Here is a 22,895-nt window from a genome sequence, read left to right as displayed (position 1 = left end):
CTAACCCTGACCTAACCGGTGTTATCCTCTAAAATATAGATTGAATCCAGGTTTAACTCACTGTTTGAGTGTGGTGCCACATTACTACGTGATCCGACCCAGAAAACGCCCAGGATCAGGCCAACAAGTAGGAGAAAAATGCGAAAGCAAGAGGCAGATGATGGCAAATACCAGACCTAACCCTGACCTAACCGGTGTTACCCTCTAATATATAGTTCGAATACAGGATTAACTCACAGTTTCAGTGAGGTACCACATTACTACGTGATCCAACCCAGAAAACGCCCAGTATCTGGCCAACAAGTAGGTGAAAAATGCGAAAGTATGAGCCAGATGATGGCAAATACCAGACCTAACCCTGACCTAACCGGTGTTACCCTCTAATATATAGATCGAATCCAGGATTAACTCACTGTTTCAGTGTGGTACCACATTACTGCGTGATCCCAACCAGAAAACGCCCTGGATCTGGCCATCAAGTATGCGAAAAGTGCGAAAGTATGAGGCAGACGATGGCAAATACCAGACCTAACCCTGACCTAACCGGTGTTATCCTCTTAAATATAGATTGAATCCAGGTTTAACTCATGTGGCTGTGTAGTACCACATTACTACGTGATCCAAACCAGAATTCGCCCTGGATCTGGCCAACAAGTATGCGAAAAATGCGAAAGTATGAGCCAGATGATGGCAAATACCAGACCTAACCCAAACCTAACCTGTGATACCCTCTAATATATAGATCGAATCCAGGATTACTTCACTGTTTCAGTGCGGTACCACATTACCACGTGATCCAACCCAGAAAACGCCCAGTATCTGGCCAACAAGTAGGTGAAAAATGCGAGAGTATGAGCCAGATGATGGCAAATACCAGACCTAACCCTGACCTAACCGGTGTTACCCTCTAATATATAGATCGAATCCAGGATTAACTCACTGTTTCAGTGTGGTACCACATTACTACATGATCCAAACCAGAAAACGCGCTGGATCTGGCCAACAAGTATGCGAAAAGTGCGAAAGTATGAGGCAGATGATGGCAAATACCAGACCTAACCCTGACCTAACCTGTCTTATCCTCTAAAATATAGATCGAATCCAGGATTAACTCACTGTTTCAGTGTGGTACCACATTACTACATGATCCAAACCAGAAAACGCGCTGGATCTGGCCAACAAGTATGCGAAAAGTGCGAAAGTATGAGGCAGATGATGGCAAATACCAGACCTATCCCTGACCTAACCGGTGTTACCCTCTAATATATAGTTCGAATACAGGATTAACTCACAGTTTCAGTGAGGTACCACATTACTACGTGATCCAACCCAGAATACGCCCAGTATCTGGCCAACAAGTAGGTGAAAAATGCGAAAGTATGAGCCAGATGATGGCAAATACCAGACCTAGCCCTGACCTAACCGGTGTTATCCTCTAAAATATAGATTGAATGTAGGCTTAACACACTGTTCCAGAGTGGTTCTACATCACTACGTGATCCAAACCAGAAAACGCCCAGGATCTGGCCAACAAGTATGCGAAAAATGCGAAGGTATGAGCCAGATGATGTCAAATACCAGACCCAACCCTGACCTAACCGGTGTCATCCTCCAAAATATAGATTGAATCCAAGATAAACTCACTGTTTCAGTGTGGTACCACATTACTGCGTTATCCAAACCAGAAAACGCCCTGGATCTGGCCATCAAGTATGCGAAAAATGCGGAAGCCTGAGCCAGATGATGGCAAATACCAGATCTAACCCAAACCTAAACGGTGTTACCCTCTAATATATAGATCGAATCCAGGATTACTTCACTGTTTCAGTGCGGTACCACACTACTACCTGATCTAACCCAGAAAACGCCCAGGATCTGGCGAACAAGTATGCGAAAAATGCGGAAGCAAGAGCCAGATGATGGCAAATACCTGACCTAACCCAAACCTAACCGGTGTTACCCTCTAATATATAGATCGAATCCAGGTTTAACTCATGTGGCTGTGTGGTACCACATTACTACGTGATCCAAACCAGAATACGCCCTGGATCTGGCCAACAAGTATGCGAAAAATGCGAAAGTATGACCCAGATGATGGCAAATACCAGACCTAACCCAAACCTAACCTGTGTTACCCTCTAATATATAAATCGAATCCAGGATTACTTCACTGTTTCAGTGCGGTACCACATTACCACGTGATACAACCCTGAAAATGCCCAGTATCTGGCCAACAAGTAGGTGAAAAATGCGATAGAATGAGCCAGATGATGGCAAATACCAGACCTAACCCAAACCTAACCGGTGTTACCCTCTAATATATAGATCGAATCCAGGATTACTTCACAGTTTCAATGCGGTACCACACTACTACCTGATCCAACCCAGAAAACGCCCAGGATGTGCCAACAAGTATACGAAAATTGCGAAAGTATGAGCCAGATGATGGCAAATACCAGACCTAACCCAAATCTAGCCGGTGTTATCCTCTAAAATATAGATTGAATCCAGGTTTAACCCCTGTGGCTGTGTGGTACCACATTACTACGTGATCCAAACCAGAAAACGCCCTGGATCTGGCCAACACGTATGCGAAAAATGCGAAAGTATGAGCCAGATGATGGCAAATACCAGACCTAAACCAAACCTAATCTGTGTTACCCCCTAACATATAGATCGAATCCAGGATTACTTCACTGTTTCAGTGCGGTACCACATTACCACGTGATACAACCCAGAAAACGCCCAGTATCTGGCCAACAAGTAGGTGAAAAATGCGAAAGTATGAGCCAGATGATGGCAAATACCAGACCTAACCCTGACCTAACCGGTGTTACCCTCTAATATATAGATCGAATCCAGCATAAACTCACTGTTTCAGTGTGGTACCACATTACTACGTTATCCAAACCAGAAAACGCGCTGGATCTGGCCAACAAGTATGCGAAAAGTGCGAAAGTATGAGGCAGACGATGGCAAATACCAGACCTAACCCTGACCTAACCGGTGTTATCCTCTAAAATATAGATTGAATCCAGGTTTAACTCACTGTTTGAGTGTGGTGCCACATTACTACGTGATCCGACCCAGAAAACGCCCAGGATCTGGCCTACAAGTAGGAGAAAAATGCGAAAGCATGAGGCAGATGATGGCAAATATCAGATCTAACCCTGACCTAACCGGTGTTACCCTCTAATATATAGTTCGAATACAGGATTAACTCACAGTTTCAGTGAGGTACCACAGTACTACGTGATCCAACCCAGAAAACGCCCAGTATCTGGCCAACAAGTAGGTGAAAAATGCGAAAGTATGAGCCAGATGATGGCAAATACCAGACCCAACCCTGACCTAACCGGCGTTACCCTCTAATATATAGATCGAATCCAGGATTAACTCACTGTTTCAGTGTGGTACCACATTACTACCTGATCCAAACCTGAAAACGCCCAGGATCTGGCCAACAAGTATGCGAAAAATGCGAAAGTATGAGCCAGATTATAGCAAATACCAGACCTAACCCTGACCTAACCGGTGTCGTCCTCCAAAATATAGATTGAATCCAAGATAAACTCACTGTTTCAGTGTGGTACCACATTACTGCGTGATCCCAACCAGAACACGCCCTGGATCTGGCCATCAAGTATGCGAAAAGTGCGAAAGTATGAGGCAGATGATGGCAAATACCAGACCTAACTCTGACCTAACCTGTCTTATCCTCTAAAATGTAGATCGAATCCAGGATTAACTCACTGTTTCAGTGTGGTACCACATTACTACATGATCCAAACCAGAAAACGCGCTGGATCTGGCCAACAAGTATGCGAAAAGTGCGAAAGTATGAGGCAGATGATGGCAAATACCAGACCTATCCCTGACCTAACCGGTGTTACCCTCTAATATATAGTTCGAATACAGGATTAACTCACAGTTTCAGTGAGGTACCACATTACTACGTGATCCAACCCAGAAAACGCCGAGTATCTGGCCAACAAGAAGGTGAAAAATGCGAAAGTATGAGCCAGATGATGGCAAATACCAGACCTAGCCCTGACCTAACCGGTGTTATCCTCTAAAATATAGATTGAATGTAGGCTTAACACACTGTTTCAGAGTGGTTCTACATCACTACGTGATCCAAACCAGAAAACGCCCAGGATCTGGCCAACAAGTATGCGAAAAATGCGAAGGTATGAGCCAGATGATGTCAAATACCAGACCCAACCCTGACCTAACCGGTGTCATCCTCCAAAATATACATTGAATCCAAGATAAACTCACTGTTTCAGTGTGGTACCACATTACTGCGTGATCCAAACCAGAAAACGCCCTGGATCTGGCCATCAAGTATGCGAAAAATGCGGAAGCCTGAGCCAGATGATGGCAAATACCAGATCTAACCCAAACCTAAACGGTGTTACCCTCTAATATATAGAGCGAATCCAGGTTTAACTCATGTGGCTGTGTGGTACCACATTACTACGTGATCCAAACCAGAGTACGCCCTGGATCTGGCCAACAAGTATGCGAAAAATGCGAAAGTATGACCCAGATGATGGCAAATACCAGACCTAACCCAAACCTAACCTGTGTTACCCTCTAATATATAAATCGAATCCAGGATTACTTCACTGTTTCAGTGCGGTACCACATTACCACGTGATACAACCCAGAAAACGCCCAGTATCTGGCCAACAAGTAGGTGAAAAATGCGAAAGTATGAGCCAGATGATGGCAAATACCAGACCTAACCCTGACCTAACCGGTGTTACCCTCTAATATATAGATCGAATCCAGCATAAACTCACTGTTTCAGTGTGGTACCACTTTACTACGTGATCCAAACCAGAAAACGCGCTGGATCTGGCCAACAAGTATGCGAAAAGTGCGAAAGTATGAGGCAGACGATGGCAAATACCAGACCTAACCCTGACCTAACCGGTGTTATCCTCTAAAATATAGATTGAATCCAGGTTTAACTCACTGTTTGAGTGTGGTGCCACATTACTACGTGATCCGACCCAGAAAACGCCCAGGATCTGGCCAACAAGTAGGAGAAAAATGCGAAAGCATGAGGCAGATGATGGCAAATATCAGATCTAACCCTGACCTAACCGGTGTTACCCTCTAATATATAGTTCGAATACAGGATTAACTCACAGTTTCAGTGAGGTACCACAGTACTACGTGATCCAACCCAGAAAACGCCCAGTATCTGGCCAACAAGTAGGTGAAAAATGCGAAAGTATGAGCCAGATGATGGCAAATACCAGACCCAACCCTGACCTAACCGGCGTTACCCTCTAATATATAGATCGAATCCAGGATTAACTCACTGTTTCAGTGTGGTACCACATTACTACCTGATCCAAACCTGAAAACGCCCAGGATCTGGCCAACAAGTAGGTGAAAAATGCGAAAGTATGAGCCAGATTATAGCAAATACCAGACCTAACCCTGACCTAACCGGTGTCGTCCTCCAAAATATAGATTGAATCCAAGATAAACTCACTGTTTCAGTGTGGTACCACATTACTGCGTGATCCCAACCAGAACACGCCCTGGATCTGGCCATCAAGTATGCGAAAAATGCGGAAGCATGAGCCAGATGATGGCAAATACCAGATCTAACCCAAACCTAAACTGTGTTACCCTCTAATATATAGATCGAATCCAGGATTACTTCACAGTTTCAGTGCGGTACCACACTACTACCTGATCCAACCCAGAAAACGCCCAGGATCTGGCCAACAAGTATGCGAAAAATGCGAAAGTATGCGCCAGATGATGGCAAATACCTGACCTAACCCAAACCAAACCGGTGTTGCCCTCTAATATATAGATCGAATCCAGGATTACTTCACTGTTTCAGTGCGGTACCACACTACTACCTGATCCAAACCAGAAAACGCCCAGGATCTGGCCAAGAAGTATGCGAAAAATGCGAAAGTATGAGCCAGATTATAGCAAATACCAGACCTAACCCTGACCTAACCGGTGTCATCCACCAAAATATAGATTGAATCCAAGATAAACTCACTGTTTCAGTGTGGTACCACATTACTGCGTGATCCCAACCAGAACACGCCCTGGATCTGGCCATCAAGTATGCGAAAAATGCGGAAGCTTGAGCCAGATGATGGCAAATACCAGATCTAACCCAAACCTAAACTGTGTTACCCTCTAATATATAGATCGAATCCAGGATTACTTCACAGTTTCAGTGCGGTACCACACTACTACCTGATCCAACCCAGAAAACGTCCAGGATCTGGCCAACAAGTATACGAAAATTGCGAAAATATGAGCCAGATGATGGCAAATACCAGACCTAACCCAAACCTAACCGGTGTTACCCTCTAATATATAGATCGAATCCAGGATTACTTCACAGTTTCAATGCGGTACCACACTACTACCTGATCCAACCCAGAAAACGCCCAGGATGTGCCAACAAGTATACGAAAATTGCGAAAGTATGAGCCAGATGATGGCAAATACCAGACCTAACCCAAATCTAGCCGGTGTTATCCTCTAAAATATAGATTGAATCCAGGTTTAACCCCTGTGGCTGTGTGGTACCACATTACTACGTGATCCAAACCAGATAACGCCCTGGATCTGGCCAACACGTATGCGAAAAATGCGAAAGTATGAGCCAGATGATGGCAAATACCAGACCTAAACCAAACCTAATCTGTGTTACCCCCTAACATATAGATCGAATCCAGGATTACTTCACTGTTTCAGTGCGGTACCACATTACCACGTGATACAACCCAGAAAACGCCCAGTATCTGGCCAACAAGTAGGTGAAAAATGCGAAAGTATGAGCCAGATGATGGCAAATACCAGACCTAACCCTGACCTAACCGGTGTTACCCTCTAAAATATAGATTGAATCCAGGTTTAACTCACTGTTTGAGTGTGGTGCCACATTACTACGTGATCCGACCCAGAAAACGCCCAGGATCTGGCCTACAAGTAGGAGAAAAATGCGAAAGCATGAGGCAGATGATGGCAAATATCAGATCTAACCCTGACCTAACCGGTGTTACCCTCTAATATATAGTTCGAATACAGGATTAACTCACAGTTTCAGTGAGGTACCACAGTACTACGTGATCCAACCCAGAAAACGCCCAGTATCTGGCCAACAAGTAGGTGAAAAATGCGAAAGTATGAGCCAGATGATGGCAAATACCAGACCCAACCCTGACCTAACCGGCGTTACCCTCTAATATATAGATCGAATCCAGGATTAACTCACTGTTTCAGTGTGGTACCACATTACTACCTGATCCAAACCTGAAAACGCCCAGGATCTGGCCAACAAGTATGCGAAAAATGCGAAAGTATGAGCCAGATTATAGCAAATACCAGACCTAACCCTGACCTAACCGGTGTCGTCCTCCAAAATATAGATTGAATCCAAGATAAACTCACTGTTTCAGTGTGGTACCACATTACTGCGTGATCCCAACCAGAACACGCCCTGGATCTGGCCATCAAGTATGCGAAAAGTGCGAAAGTATGAGGCAGATGATGGCAAATACCAGACCTAACTCTGACCTAACCTGTCTTATCCTCTAAAATGTAGATCGAATCCAGGATTAACTCACTGTTTCAGTGTGGTACCACATTACTACATGATCCAAACCAGAAAACGCGCTGGATCTGGCCAACAAGTATGCGAAAAGTGCGAAAGTATGAGGCAGATGATGGCAAATACCAGACCTATCCCTGACCTAACCGGTGTTACCCTCTAATATATAGTTCGAATACAGGATTAACTCACAGTTTCAGTGAGGTACCACATTACTACGTGATCCAACCCAGAAAACGCCGAGTATCTGGCCAACAAGAAGGTGAAAAATGCGAAAGTATGAGCCAGATGATGGCAAATACCAGACCTAGCCCTGACCTAACCGGTGTTATCCTCTAAAATATAGATTGAATGTAGGCTTAACACACTGTTTCAGAGTGGTTCTACATCACTACGTGATCCAAACCAGAAAACGCCCAGGATCTGGCCAACAAGTATGCGAAAAATGCGAAGGTATGAGCCAGATGATGTCAAATACCAGACCCAACCCTGACCTAACCGGTGTCATCCTCCAAAATATACATTGAATCCAAGATAAACTCACTGTTTCAGTGTGGTACCACATTACTGCGTGATCCAAACCAGAAAACGCCCTGGATCTGGCCATCAAGTATGCGAAAAATGCGGAAGCCTGAGCCAGATGATGGCAAATACCAGATCTAACCCAAACCTAAACGGTGTTACCCTCTAATATATAGAGCGAATCCAGGTTTAACTCATGTGGCTGTGTGGTACCACATTACTACGTGATCCAAACCAGAGTACGCCCTGGATCTGGCCAACAAGTATGCGAAAAATGCGAAAGTATGACCCAGATGATGGCAAATACCAGACCTAACCCAAACCTAACCTGTGTTACCCTCTAATATATAAATCGAATCCAGGATTACTTCACTGTTTCAGTGCGGTACCACATTACCACGTGATACAACCCAGAAAACGCCCAGTATCTGGCCAACAAGTAGGTGAAAAATGCGAAAGTATGAGCCAGATGATGGCAAATACCAGACCTAACCCTGACCTAACCGGTGTTACCCTCTAATATATAGATCGAATCCAGCATAAACTCACTGTTTCAGTGTGGTACCACATTACTACGTGATCCAAACCAGAAAACGCGCTGGATCTGGCCAACAAGTATGCGAAAAGTGCGAAAGTATGAGGCAGACGATGGCAAATACCAGACCTAACCCTGACCTAACCGGTGTTATCCTCTAAAATATAGATTGAATCCAAGATAAACTCACTGTTTCAGTGTGGTACCACATTACTGCGTGATCCCAACCAGAACACGCCCTGGATCTGGCCATCAAGTATGCGAAAAATGCGGAAGCTTGAGCCAGATGATGGCAAATACCAGATCTAACCCAAACCTAAACTGTGTTACCCTCTAATATATAGATCGAATCCAGGATTACTTCACAGTTTCAGTGCGGTACCACACTACTACCTGATCCAACCCAGAAAACGTCCAGGATCTGGCCAACAAGTATACGAAAATTGCGAAAATATGAGCCAGATGATGGCAAATACCAGACCTAACCCAAACCTAGCCGGTGTTATCCTCTAAAATATAGATTGAATCCAGGTTTAACTCATGTGGCTGTGTGGTACCACATTACTACGTGATCCAAACCTGATAACGCCCAGGATCTGGCCAACAAGTATGCGAAAAATCAGAAAGCATGAGGCAGGCGATGGCAAATACCAGACCTAACCCTGACCTAACCGGTGTTATGCTGTAAAATATAGATTGAATCCAGGTTTAACTCACTGTTGCTGTGTGGAACCACATTACTACGTGATCCAACCCAGAATACGCCCAGTATCTGGCCAACAAGTAGGTGAAGAATGCGAAAGTACGAGCCAGATTATAGCAAATACCAGACCTAACACTGACCTAACCGGTGTCATCCTCCAAAATATAGATTGAATCCAAGATAAACTCACTGTTTCAGTGTGGTACCACATTACTGCGTGATCCCAACCAGAAAACGCCCAGGATCTGGCCAACAAGTATTCGAAAATTGCGAAAGTATGAGCCAGATGATGGCAAATACCAGATCTAACCCTGACCTAACCGGTGTTACCCTCTAATATATAGATCGAATCGAGGATTACTTCACTGTTTCAGTGCGGTACCACACTACTACATGGTCCAACCCAGAAAACGCCCAGGATCTGGCCAACAAGTATACGAAAATTGCGAAAGTATGAGCTAGATGATGGCAAATACCAGACCTAACCCAAACCTAGCCGGTGTTATCCTGTAAAATATAGATTGAATCCAGGTTTAACTCATGTGGCTGTGTGGTACCACATTACTACGTGATCCAAACCAGAAAACGCGCTGGATCTGGCCAACAAGTATGCGAAAAGTGCGAAAGTATGAGGCAGACGATGGCAAATACCAGACCTAACCCTGACCTAACCGGTGTTATCCTCTAAAATATAGATTGAATCCAGGTTTAACTCACTGTTTGAGTGTGGTGCCACATTACTACGTGATCCGACCCAGAAAACGCCCAGGATCTGGCTAACAAGTAGGAGAAAAATGCGAAAGCAAGAGGCAGATGATGGCAAATACCAGACCTAACCCTGACCTAACCGGTGTTACCCTCTAATATATAGTTCGAATACAGGATTAACTCACAGTTTCAGTGAGGTACCACATTACTACGTGATCCAACCCAGGAAACACCCAGTATCTGGCCAACAAGTAGGTGAAAAATGCGAAAGTATGAGACAGATGATGGCAAATACCAGACCTAACCCTGACCTAGCCGGTGTTACCCTCTAATATATAGATCGAATCCAGGATTAACTCACTGTTTCAGTGTGGTACCACATTACTGCGTGATCCCAACCAGAAAACGCGCTGGGTCTGGCCAACAAGTATGCGAAAAGTGCGAAAGTATGAGGCAGACGATGGCAAATACCAGACCTAACCCTGACCTAACCGGTGTTATCCTCTAAAATATAGATCGAATCCAGGATTACTTCACTGTTTCAGTGCGGTACCACATTACCACGTGATCCAACCCAGAAAACGCCCAGTATCTGGCCAACAAGTAGGTGAAAAATGCGAGAGTATGAGCCAGATGATGGCAAATACCAGACCTAACCCTGACCTAACCGGTGTTACCCTCTAATATATAGATCGAATCCAGGATTAACTCACTGTTTCAGTGTGGTACCACATTACTACATGATCCAAAACAGAAAACGCGCTGGATCTGGCCAACAAGTATGCGAAAAGTGCGAAAGTATGAGGCAGATGATGGCAAATACCAGACCTAACCCTGACCTAACCTGTCTTATCCTCTAAAATATAGATCGAATCCAGGATTAACTCACTGTTTCAGTGTGGTACCACATTACTACATGATCCAAACCAGAAAACGCGCTGGATCTGGCCAACAAGTATGCGAAAAGTGCGAAAGTATGAGGCAGATGATGGCAAATACCAGACCTATCCCTGACCTAACCGGTGTTACCCTCTAATATATAGTTCGAATACAGGATTAACTCACAGTTTCAGTGAGGTACCACATTACTACGTGATCCAACCCAGAATACGCCCAGTATCTGGCCAACAAGTAGGTGAAAAATGCGAAAGTATGAGCCAGATGATGGCAAATACCAGACCTAGCCCTGACCTAACCGGTGTTATCCTCTAAAATATAGATTGAATGTAGGCTTAACACACTGTTTCAGAGTGGTTCTACATCACTACGTGATCCAAACCAGAAAACGCCCAGGATCTGGCCAACAAGTATGCGAAAAATGCGAAGGTATGAGCCAGATGATGTCAAATACCAGACCCAACCCTGACCTAACCGGTGTCATCCTCCAAAATATAGATTGAATCCAAGATAAACTCACTGTTTCAGTGTGGTACCACATTACTGCGTGATCCAAACCAGAAAACGCCCTGGATCTGGCCATCAAGTATGCGAAAAATGCGGAAGCCTGAGCCAGATGATGGCAAATACCAGATCTAACCCAAACCTAAACGGTGTTACCCTCTAATATATAGATCGAATCCAGTATTACTTCACTGTTTCAGTGCGGTACCACACTACTACCTGATCTAACCCAGAAAACGCCCAGGATCTGGCGAACAAGTATGCGAAAAATGCGGAAGCAAGAGCCAGATGATGGCAAATACCTGACCTAACCCAAACCTAACCGGTGTTACCCTCTAATATATAGATCGAATCCAGGTTTAACTCATGTGGCTGTGTGGTACCACATTACTACGTGATCCAAACCAGAATACGCCCTGGATCTGGCCAACAAGTATGCGAAAAATGCGAAAGTATGACCCAGATGATGGCAAATACCAGACCTAACCCAAACCTAACCTGTGTTACCCTCTAATATATAAATCGAATCCAGGATTACTTCACTGTTTCAGTGCGGTACCACATTACCACGTGATACAACCCAGAAAATGCCCAGTATCTGGCCAACAAGTAGGTGAAAAATGCGATAGAATGAGCCAGATGATGGCAAATACCAGACCTAACCCAAACCTAACCGGTGTTACCCTCTAATATATAGATCGAATCCAGGATTACTTCACAGTTTCAATGCGGTACCACACTACTACCTGATCCAACCCAGAAAACGCCCAGGATGTGCCAACAAGTATACGAAAATTGCGAAAGTATGAGCCAGATGATGGCAAATACCAGACCTAACCCAAACCTAGCCGGTGTTATCCTCTAAAATATAGATTGAATCCAGGTTTAACCCCTGTGGCTGTGTGGTACCACATTACTACGTGATCCAAACCAGAAAACGCCCTGGATCTGGCCAACACGTATGCGAAAAATGCGAAAGTATGAGCCAGATGATGGCAAATACCAGACCTAAACCAAACCTAATCTGTGTTACCCCCTAACATATAGATCGAATCCAGGATTACTTCACTGTTTCAGTGCGGTACCACATTACCACGTGATACAACCCAGAAAACGCCCAGTATCTGGCCAACAAGTAGGTGAAAAATGCGAAAGTATGAGCCAGATGATGGCAAATACCAGACCTAACCCTGACCTAACCGGTGTTACCCTCTAATATATAGATCGAATCCAGCATAAACTCACTGTTTCAGTGTGGTACCACATTACTACGTGATCCAAACCAGAAAACGCGCTGGATCTGGCCAACAAGTATGCGAAAAGTGCGAAAGTATGAGGCAGACGATGGCAAATACCAGACCTAACCCTGACCTAACCGGTGTTATCCTCTAAAATATAGATTGAATCCAGGTTTAACTCACTGTTTGAGTGTGGTGCCACATTACTACGTGATCCGACCCAGAAAACGCCCAGGATCTGGACTACAAGTAGGAGAAAAATGCGAAAGCATGAGGCAGATGATGGCAAATATCAGATCTAACCCTGACCTAACCGGTGTTACCCTCTAATATATAGTTCGAATACAGGATTAACTCACAGTTTCAGTGAGGTACCACAGTACTACGTGATCCAACCCAGAAAACGCCCAGTATCTGGCCAACAAGTAGGTGAAAAATGCGAAAGTATGAGCCGGATGATGGCAAATACCAGACCCAACCCTGACCTAACCGGCGTTACCCTCTAATATATAGATCGAATCCAGGATTAACTCACTGTTTCAGTGTGGTACCACATTACTACCTGATCCAAACCTGAAAACGCCCAGGATCTGGCCAACAAGTATGCGAAAAATGCGAAAGTATGAGCCAGATTATAGCAAATACCAGACCTAACCCTGACCTAACCGGTGTCGTCCTCCAAAATATAGATTGAATCCAAGATAAACTCACTGTTTCAGTGTGGTACCACATTACTGCGTGATCCCAACCAGAACACGCCCTGGATCTGGCCATCAAGTATGCGAAAAGTGCGAAAGTATGAGGCAGATGATGGCAAATACCAGACCTAACCCTGACCTAACCTGTCTTATCCTCTAAAATGTAGATCGAATCCAGGATTAACTCACTGTTTCAGTGTGGTACCACATTACTACATGATCCAAACCAGAAAACGCGCTGGATCTGGCCAACAAGTATGCGAAAAGTGCGAAAGTATGAGGCAGATGATGGCAAATACCAGACCTATCCCTGACCTAACCGGTGTTACCCTCTAATATATAGTTCGAATACAGGATTAACTCACAGTTTCAGTGAGGTACCACATTACTACGTGACCCAACCCAGAAAACGCCCAGTATCTGGCCAACAAGAAGGTGAAAATGCGAAAGTATGAGCCAGATGATGGCAAATACCAGACCTAGCCCTGACCTAACCGGTGTTATCCTCTAAAATATAGATTGAATGTAGGCTTAACACACTGTTTCAGAGTGGTTCTACATCACTACGTGATCCAAACCAGAAAACGCCCAGGATCTGGCCAACAAGTATGCGAAAAATGCGAAGGTATGAGCCGGATGATGTCAAATACCAGACCCAACCCTGACCTAACCGGTGTCATCCTCCAAAATATACATTGAATCCAAGATAAACTCACTGTTTCAGTGTGGTACCACATTACTGCGTGATCCAAACCAGAAAACGCCCTGGATCTGGCCATCAAGTATGCGAAAAATGCGGAAGCCTGAGCCAGATGATGGCAAATACCAGATCTAACCCAAACCTAAACGGTGTTACCCTCTAATATATAGAGCGAATCCAGGATTACTTCACTGTTTCAGTGCGGTACCACACTACTACCTGATCTAACCCAGAAAACGCCCAGGATCTGGCGAACAAGTATGCGAAAAATGCGGAAGCAAGAGCCAGATGATGGCAAATACCTGACCTAACCCAAATCTAACCGGTGTTACCCTCTAATATATAGATCGAATCCAGGTTTAACTCATGTGGCTGTGTGGTACCACATTACTACGTGATCCAAACCAGAGTACGCCCTGGATCTGGCCAACAAGTATGCGAAAAATGCGAAAGTATGACCCAGATGATGGCAAATACCAGACCTAACCCAAACCTAACCTGTGTTACCCTCTAATATATAAATCGAATCCAGGATTACTTCACTGTTTCAGTGCGGTACCACATTACCACGTGATACAACCCAGAAAACGCCCAGTATCTGGCCAACAAGTAGGTGAAAAATGCGAAAGTATGAGCCAGATGATGGCAAATACCAGACCTAACCCTGACCTAACCGGTGTTAACCCTCTAATATATAGATCGAATCCAGCATAAACTCACTGTTTCAGTGTGGTACCACATTACTACGTGATCCAAACCAGAAAACGCGCTGGATCTGGCCAACAAGTATGCGAAAAGTGCGAAAGTATGAGGCAGACGATGGCAAATACCAGACCTAACCCTGACCTAACCGGTGTTATCCTCTAAAATATAGATTGAATCCAGGTTTAACTCACTGTTTGAGTGTGGTGCCACATTACTACGTGATCCGACCCAGAAAACGCCCAGGATCTGGCCAACAAGTAGGAGAAAAATGCGAAAGCATGAGGCAGATGATGGCAAATATCAGATCTAACCCTGACCTAACCGGTGTTACCCTCTAATATATAGTTCGAATACAGGATTAACTCACAGTTTCAGTGAGGTACCACAGTACTACGTGATCCAACCCAGAAAACGCCCAGTATCTGGCCAACAAGTAGGTGAAAAATGCGAAAGTATGAGCCAGATGATGGCAAATACCAGACCCAACCCTGACCTAACCGGCGTTACCCTCTAATATATAGATCGAATCCAGGATTAACTCACTGTTTCAGTGTGGTACCACATTACTACCTGATCCAAACCTGAAAACGCCCAGGATCTGGCCAACAAGTATGCGAAAAATGCGAAAGTATGAGCCAGATTATAGCAAATACCAGACCTAACCCTGACCTAACCGGTGTCGTCCTCCAAAATATAGATTGAATCCAAGATAAACTCACTGTTTCAGTGTGGTACCACATTACTGCGTGATCCCAACCAGAACACGCCCTGGATCTGGCCATCAAGTATGCGAAAAATGCGGAAGCTTGAGCCAGATGATGGCAAATACCAGATCTAACCCAAACCTAAACTGTGATACCCTCTAATATATAGATCGAATCCAGGATTACTTCACAGTTTCAGTGCGGTACCACACTGCTACCTGATCCAACCCAGAAAACGTCCAGGATCTGGCCAACAAGTATACGAAAATTGCGAAAATATGAGCCAGATGATGGCAAATACCAGACCTAACCCAAACCTAGCCGGTGTTATCCTCTAAAATATAGATTGAATCCAGGTTTAACTCATGTGGCTGTGTGGTACCACATAACTACGTGATCCAAACCAGATAACGCCCAGGATCTGGCCAACAAGTATGCGAAAAATCAGAAAGCATGAGGCAGGCGATGGCAAATACCAGACCTAACCCTGACCTAACCGGTGTTATGCTGTAAAATATAGATTGAATCCAGGTTTAACTCACTGTTGCTGTGTGGAACCACATTACTACGTGATCCAACCCAGAATACGCCCAGTATCTGGCCAACAAGTAGGTGAAGAATGCGAAAGTACGAGCCAGATTATAGCAAATACCAGACCTAACACTGACCTAACCGGTGTCATCCTCCAAAATATAGATTGAATCCAAGATAAACTCACTGTTTCAGTGTGGTACCACATTACTGCGTGATCCCAACCAGAAAACGCCCAGGATCTGGCCAACAAGTATTCGAAAATTGCGAAAGTATGAGCCAGATGATGGCAAATACCAGATCTAACCCTGACCTAACCGGTGTTACCCTCTAATATATAGATCGAATCGAGGATTACTTCACTGTTTCAGTGCGGTACCACACTACTACATGGTCCAACCCAGAAAACGCCCAGGATCTGGCCAACAAGTATACGAAAATTGCGAAAGTATGAGCCAGATGATGGCAAATACCAGACCTAACCCAAACCTAGCCGGTGTTATCCTGTAAAATATAGATTGAATCCAGGTTTAACTCATGTGGCTGTGTGGTACCACATTACTACGTGATCCAAACCAGAAAACGCGCTGGATCTGGCCCACAAGTAGGAGAAAAATGCGAAAGCAAGAGGCAGATGATGGCAAATACCAGACCTAACCCTGACCTAACCGGTGTTACCCTCTAATATATAGTTCGAATACAGGATTAACTCACAGTTTCAGTGAGGTACCACATTACTACGTGATCCAACCCAGGAAACACCCAGTATCTGGCCAACAAGTAGGTGAAAAATGCGAAAGTATGAGCCAGATGATGGCAAATACCAGACCTAACCCTGACCTAGCCGGTGTTACCCTCTAATATATAGATCGAATCCAGGATTAACTCACTGTTTCAGTGTGGTACCACATTACTGCGTGATCCCAACCAGAAAACGCGCTGGGTCTGGCCAACAAGTATGCGAAAAGTGCGAAAGTATGAGGCAGACGATGGCAAATACCAGACCTAACCCTGACCTAACCGGTGTTATCCTCTAAAATATAGATTGAATCCAGGTTTAACTCACTGTTTGAGTGTGGTGCCACATTACTACGTGATCCGACCCAGAAAACGCCCAGGATCTGGCCAACAAGTAGGAGAAAAATGCGAAAGCAAGAGGCAGATGATGGCAAATACCAGACCTAACCCTGACCTAACCGGTGTTACCCTCTAATATATAGTTCGAATACAGGATTAACTCACAGTTTCAGTGAGGTACCACATTACTACGTGATCCAACCCAGAAAACGCCCAGTATCTGGCCAACAAGTAGGTGAAAAATGCGAAAGTATGAGCCAGATGATGGCAAATACCAGACCTAACCCTGACCTAACCGGTGTTACCCTCTAATATATAGATCGAATCCAGGATTAACTCACTGTTTCAGTGTGGTACCACATTACTGCGTGATCCCAACCAGAAAACGCCCTGGATCTGGCCATCAAGTATGCGAAAAGTGCGAAAGTATGAGGCAGACGATGGCAAATACCAGACCTAACCCTGACCTATCCGGTGTTATCCTCTTAAATATAGATTGAATCCAGGTTTAACTCATGTGGCTGTGTAGTACCACATTACTACGTGATCCAAACCAGAATTCGCCCTGGATCTGGCCAACAAGTATGCGAAAAATGCGAAAGTATGAGCCAGATGATGGCAAATACCAGACCTAACCCAAACCTAACCTGTGATACCCTCTAATATATAGATCGAATCCAGGATTACTTCACTGTTTCAGTGCGGTACCACATTACCACGTGATCCAACCCAGAAAACGCCCAGTATCTGGCCAACAAGTAGGTGAAAAATGCGAGAGTATGAGCCAGATGATGGCAAATACCAGACCTAACCCTGACCTAACCGGTGTTACCCTCTAATATATAGATCGAATCCAGGATTAACTCACTGTTTCAGTGTGGTACCACATTACTACATGATCCAAACCAGAAAACGCGCTGGATCTGGCCAACAAGTATGCGAAAAGTGCGAAAGTATGAGGCAGATGATGGCAAATACCAGACCTAACCCTGACCTAACCTGTCTTACCCTCTAAAATATAGATCGAATCCAGGATTAACTCACTGTTTCAGTGTGGTACCACATTACTACATGATCCAAACCAGAAAACGCGCTGGATCTGGCCAACAAGTATGCGAAAAGTGCGAAAGTATGAGGCAGATGATGGCAAATACCAGACCTAACCCTGACCTAACCGGTGTTACCCTCTAATATATAGTTCGAATACAGGATTAACTCACAGTTTCAGTGAGGTACCACATTACTACGTGATCCAACCCAGAAAACGCCCAGTATCTGGCCAACAAGTAGGTGAAAAATGCGAAAGTATGAGCCAGATGATGGCAAATACCAGACCTAACCCTGACCTAACCGGTGTTATCCTCTAAAATATAGATTGAATGTAGGCTTAACACACTGTTTCAGAGTGGTTCTACATCACTACGTGATCCAAACCAGAAAACGCCCAGGATCTGGCCAACAAGTATGCGAAAAATGCGAAGGTATGAGCCAGATGATGTCAAATACCAGACCCAACCCTGACCTAACCGGTGTCATCCTCCAAAATATAGATTGAATCCAAGGTAAACTCACTGTTTCAGTGTGGTACCACATTACTGCGTGATCCAAACCAGAAAACGCCCTGGATCTGGCCATCAAGTATGCGAAAAATGCGGAAGCCTGAGCCAGATGATGGCAAATACCAGATCTAACACAAACCTAAACGGTGTTACCCTCTAATATATAGATCGAATCCAGGATTACTTCACTGTTTCAGTGCGGTACCACACTACTACCTGATCTAACCCAGAAAACGCCCAGGATCAGGCGAACAAGTATGCGAAAAATGCGGAAGCAAGAGCCAGATGATGGCAGATACCTGACCTAACCCAAACCTAACCGGTGTTACCCTCTAATATATAGATCGAATCCAGGATTACTTCACTGTTTCACTGCGGTACCACACTACTACCTGATCCAACCCAGAAAACGCCCAGGATCTGGCCAACAAGTATTCGAAAAATGCGAAAGTATGAGCCAGATGATGGCAAATACCAGACCTAACCCACACCTAACCGGTGTTATCCTCTAAAATATAGATTGAATCCAGGTTTAACTCATGTGGCTGTGTGGTACCACATTACTACGTGATCCAAACCAGAATACGCCCTGGATCTGGCCAACAAGTATGCGAAAAATGCGAAAGTATGACCCAGATGATGGCAAATACCAGACCTAACCCAAACCTAACCTGTGTTACCCTCTAATATATAAATCGAATCCAGGATTACTTCACTGTTTCAGTGCGGTACCACATTACCACGTGATGCAACCCAGAAAATGCCCAGTATCTGGCCAACAAGTAGGTGAAAAATGCGATAGAATGAGCCAGATGATGGCAAATACCAGACCTAACCCTGACCTAACCGGTGTTATCCTCTAAAATATAGATTGAATCCAGGTTTAACTCATGTGGCAGTGTGGTACCACGTTACTACGTGATCCAAACCAGAATACGCCCTGGATCTGGCCAACACGTATGCGAGAAATGCGAAAGTATGAGCCAGATGATGGCAAATACCAGACCTAACCCAAACCTAACCGGTGATGTCCTCTAAAATATACATTGAATCCAGGTTTAACTCATGTGGCAGTGTGTACCACATTACTACGTGATCCAAACCAGAATACGCCCTGGATCTGGCCAACACGTATGCGAGAAATGCGAAAGTATGAGCCACATGGTGGCAAATACCAGACCTAACCCAAACCTAACCGGTGTTACCCTCTAATATATAGATCGAATCCAGGATTACTTCACAGTTTCAATGCGGTACCACACTACTACCTGATCCAACCCAGAAAACGCCCAGGATCTGCCAAACCGAATACGAAAATTGCGAAAGTATGAGCCAGATGATGGCAAATACCAGACCTAACCCAAACCTAGCCGGTGTTATCCTCTAAAATATAGATTGAATCCAGGTTTAACCCATGTGGCTGTGTGGTAACACATTACTACGTGATCCAAACCAGAAAACGCCCTGGATCTGGCCAACACGTATGCGAAAAATGCGAAAGTATGAGCCAGATGATGGCAAATACCAGACCTAAACCAAACCTAATCTGTGTTACCCCCTAACATATAGATCGAATTCAGGATTACTTCACTGTTTCAGTGCGGTACCACATTACCACGTGATACAACCCAGAAAACGCCCAGTATCTCGCCAACAAGTAGGTGAAAAATGCGAAAGTATGAGCCAGATGATGGCAAATACCAGACCTAACCCTGACCTAACCGGTGTTACCCTCTAATATATAGATCGAATCCAGCATAAACTCACTGTTTCAGTGTGGTACCACATTACTACGTGATCCAAACCAGAAAACGCGCTGGATCTGGCCAACAAGTATGCGAAAAGTGCGAAAGTATGAGGCAGACGATGGCAAATACCAGACCTAACCCTGACCTAACCGGTGTTATCCTCTAAAATATAGATTGAATCCAGGTTTAGCTCACTGTTTGAGTGTGGTGCCACATTACTACGTGATCCGACCCAGAAAACGCCCAGGATCTGGCCAACAAGTAGGAGAAAAATGCGAAAGCATGAGGCAGATGATGGCAAATATCAGATCTAACCCTGACCTAACCAGTGTTACCCTCGAATGTATAGTTCGAATACAGGATTAACTCACAGTTTCAGTGAGGTACCACAGTACTACGTGATCCAACCCAGAAAACGCCCAGTATCTGGCCAACAAGTAGGTGAAAAATGCGAAAGTATGAGCCAGATGATGGCAAATACCAGACCCAACCCTGACCTAACCGGCGTTACCCTCTAATATATAGATCGAATCCAGGATTAACTCACTGCTTCAGTGTGGTACCACATTACTACCTGATCCAAACCTGAAAACGCCCAGGATCTGGCCAACAAGTATGCGAAAAATGCGAAAGTATGAGCCAGATTATAGCAAATACCAGACCCAACCCTGACCTAACCGGTGTCATCCACCAAAATATAGATTGAATCCAAGATAAACTCACTGTTTCAGTGTAGTACCACATTACTGCGTGATCCCAACCAGAAAACGCCCTGGATCTGGCCATCAAGTATGCGAAAAATGCGGAAGCGTGAGCCAGATGGTGGCAAATACCAGATCTAACCCAAACCTAAACTGTGTTACCCTCTAATATATAGATCGAATCCAGGATTACTTCACTGTTTCAGTGCGGTACCACACTACTACCTGATCCAACCCAGAAAACGCCCAGGATCTGGCCAACAAGTACGCGAAAAATGCGGAAACATGAGCCAGATGATGGCAAATACCAGATCTAACCCTGACCCAACCGGTGTTATCCTCTAAAATATAGATTGAATCCAGGTTTAACTCACTGTTTCAGTGTGGTACCACATTACTACATGATCCAAACCAGAAAACGCGCTGGATCTGGCCAACAAGTATGCGAAAAGTGCGAAAGTATGGTGCAGACGATGGCAAATACCAGACCTAACCCTGACCTAACCGGTGTTATCCTCTAAAATATAGATTGAATCCAGGTTTAACTCACTGTTTGAGTGTGGTGCCACATTACTACGTGATCCAAACCAGAAAACGCGCTGGATCTGGCCAACAAGTATTCGAAAATTGCGAAAGTATGAGCCAGATGATGGCAAATACCAGATCTAACCCTGACCCAACCGGTGTTATCCTCTAAAATATAGATTGAATCCAGGTTTCACTCATGTGGCTGTGTGGTACCACATTACTACGTGATCCAAACCATAATACGCCCTGGATCTGGCCAACACGTATGCGAGAAATGCGAAAGTATGAGCCAGATGATGGCAAATACCAGACCTAACCCAAACCTAACCGGTGTTACCCTCTAAAATATAGATTGAATCCAGGTTTAACTCATGTGGCTGTGTGGTACCACATTACTACGTGATCCAAACCAGAAAACGCCCTGGATCTGGCCAACACGTATGCGAAAAATGCGAAAGTATGAGCGAGATGATGGCAAATACCAGACCTAAACCAAACCTTGCCTGTGTTACCCTCTAACATATAAATCGAATCAAGGATTACTTCACTGTTTCAGTGCGGTACCACATTACCACGTGATCCAAACCAGAAAACGCGCTGGATCTGGCCAACAAGTATGCGAAAAGTGCGAAAGTATGAGGCAGACGATGGCAAATACCAGACCTAACCCTGACCTAACCGGTGTTATCCTCTAAAATATAGATTGAATCCAGGTTTAACTCACTGTTTGAGTGTGGTGCCACATTACTACGTGATCCGACCCAGAAAACGCCCAGGATCTCGCCAACAAGTAGGAGAAAAATGCGAAAGCAAGAGGCAGATGATGGCAAATACCAGACCTAACCCTGACCTAACCGGTGTTACCCTCTAATATATAGTTCGAATACAGGATTAACTCACAGTTTCAGTGAGGTACCACATTACTACGTGATCCAAACCATAATACGCCCTGGATCTGGCCAACACGTATGCGAGAAATGCGAAAGTATGAGCCAGATGATGGCAAATACCAGACCTAACCCAAACCTAACCGGTGTTACCCTCTAATATATAGATCGAATCCAGGATTACTTCACTGTTTCGGTGCGGTACCACACAACTACCTGATCCAACCCAGAAAACGCCCAGGATCTGGCCAACAAGTATACGAAAATTGCGAAAGTATGAGCCAGATGATGGCAAATACCAGACCTAACCCAAACCTAGCCGGTGATATCCTCTAAAATATAGA

Source organism: Colletes latitarsis, unplaced genomic scaffold (genome assembly GCF_051014445.1).
Source record: "Colletes latitarsis isolate SP2378_abdomen unplaced genomic scaffold, iyColLati1 scaffold0021, whole genome shotgun sequence".
Taxonomy (NCBI): domain Eukaryota; kingdom Metazoa; phylum Arthropoda; class Insecta; order Hymenoptera; family Colletidae; genus Colletes; species Colletes latitarsis.
This window is presented reverse-complemented; position numbering follows the sequence as displayed.